The sequence below is a fragment of the Neoarius graeffei genome, chromosome 1 (genome assembly GCF_027579695.1).
Source record: "Neoarius graeffei isolate fNeoGra1 chromosome 1, fNeoGra1.pri, whole genome shotgun sequence".
NCBI lineage: Eukaryota > Metazoa > Chordata > Actinopteri > Siluriformes > Ariidae > Neoarius > Neoarius graeffei.
The window spans coordinates 3,424,073-3,426,571 of record NC_083569.1 but is presented as its reverse complement, the minus strand read 5'-3'; positions in this window follow the sequence as shown (position 1 = coordinate 3,426,571).

The following is a 2,499-nucleotide window of genomic DNA, read 5'->3' as shown; positions in this document are numbered from 1 at the left end:
GGTTGCCTTGGCTGTATGCTTTGGGTCATTATCCTGCTGGAAGACCCATCCACGACCCATTTTAAGCTTCCTGGCAGAGGGAAGGAGGTTTTCACTTAGGATTTTACGGTACATGGCTCCGTCCATCCTCCCATTGATACGGTGAAGTAGCCCTGTGCCCTGTGCAGAAAAACACCCCCAAAGCATAATGTTACCACCTCCATGCTTGACAGTGGGGATGGTGTTCTTGGGGTCATAAGCAGCATGTCTCTCCCTCCAGACACGACGGGTTGAATTGATGCCAAAGAGCTCAATTTTGGTCTCATCTGACCATAACACCTTCTCCCAGTCACTCTCCAAGTCATTCAGATGTTCATTGGCAAAGTTCAGGCGGGCCTGCACATGTGCTTTCTTAAGCAGGGGTACTTTGCGAGCACTGCAAGATGTTAGACCATTGCGGTGTAAAGTGTTACCAACTGTTTGCTTGGTGACTGTGATCCGAGCTGTTTTAAGATCATCCACTAACTCTGCCCGTGTTGTATTAGGTCTATTTCTCACCGTTCTCATGATCCTGGAAACCCCACGAGGTGAGATCTTGTTTGGAGCCCCAGACCTAGGTCGATTGATGATCATGTTGTGAGTTTTGTACTTATGCACAATTGCACCAACAGTTGTCACCTTAACGCCCAGCTTCTTGCTAATGGTTTTGTAGCCCATACCGGTCTTGTGCAGGTCTACAATCTTCTCCCTTAAATCCACAGACAGCTCTTTAGTCTTTCCCATGTTGGAGAGTTTGGAGTCTGACAAACTGATTGATTCTGTGGCCAGGTGGCTTTTATACAAGTCATTAGTGATATCAGGTGTCTTCAATTTAGGTGACAAGGTAATTTGGAGAGTCTAACTTGTCTGTATTAACAAGAACTCTTGATGGTTACTAGGGGATCAAATACTTCTTTTTCTCAATAAAATACAAATAAATTAATATAGATATTTAAAAGTTATTTTCTGGATTTTCTTTTTGATATTCTGTCTCCACCTACCATTAAAATTACAGACTGATCAAGTCTTTCTTAGTGGGTAAACCAACAAAATCTGTAAGGGATCAAATACTTGTTTTCCCCACTGTAAATTAATCGAAAACCTTTTTTTTTTTGCTGTCAATTACAACATGATATAGTATAAATGTTAAAAAGAAAACTTAGACTAATCTGGAGCTGGAGCTTATCCACTGGGAACACTGGGCATGAAGTGGGAATACACCCTGGATTGGATGCCAATCCATCACAAGACACTCATACACTCGTTCACAACTTTGGGTGATTTACCATAGACCAGGGGTTCCCAAACTTTTCCATACCAAGGCCCCCCAAACAGTAGCTTCTGGCCGGGGACCCCCTTTGCAAACCCACAGACAATGCTACAAAATATGTAAAGAAACATCAACTTTTAGAATGTTTTCTCTTACTTTTATTCAATAGTCAATAATTGTTACATTTGTTTAGCATAAGAATATTATTAACTAACATGTTTTCAACACAAATATTTTCGCACTGAACAATAAACTGTATAACCTCCTGTAGTACCTGATTCAACTCGTTATCCATCCTTTTTGCGACCAGTGCCTCGCGATGGAGCGTGCAGTGTGTGGCCACTACATGCGGGGCCTTCTGCTTAATGAGAGCGGTCACTCCACTGATCTTCCCGGTCATTGCCGCGGCTCCGTCCGAACACACCCCCACACAACGGGTCCAGTCCAATCCGTTAGACTCGATGTAATCGTCCAAAACTTGAAAAATGTCTTTCCCAGTAGTTCTTCTTTCAAGTGCTTTACAAAATAGCATTTCCTCCACAAATCTTAAATCTGATGTACACAAGCAGTTGGGCCTCATTGGATAAATCTGTGCTCTCATCCAGCTGAAGTGCGAAGTATTCGCTGGCTCTCACCTGCTCCAACAGCTGAGCAGATACGTCTTGAGCCATGTCACCAATCCGTCGGCTCACGGTGTTATCAGAGAGTGGGACAGCATCGATTTTTTTTGGCAGCATCCTCACCAAGCAATTCTCAGACAATGTCTTTGGTGGCTGGTAAAATCAAATCTTCTCCAATTGAGTGAGGTTTTTTAGCACGAGCAATGTGGTACGAGGCTAAAAATGATGCCTTCAGGGCCGCTCGGGGACAGTAGCTTGCTGGGTGAATGCAGCAGACTGCCTGACCAAATGCTCTTCTTTGCATCTGAAGAAATCTAATGTTTCTTCGGCATCTGTCGGATGTTTTCGTACCAAGTGACGCTGAAGTTTCGAAGGTTTTAAGCACTCGTTTGACAGGGTCTCCAGACAGAGGACACATTTCGGGCAATCATGGCCATTTTTCTGTATGGCTGTAAAGCCATACTTAATGTATGCTGCCTCATATTTTCGGATTTTAGTTGGCCAGGCCTTAGTTTTTTTTCGCAGCAGTGTTGTCCACAGCAGGGCTGTTGGTTTGTTCCTTCAGTCTCTTCTTCAAAAACCTGTTCATTT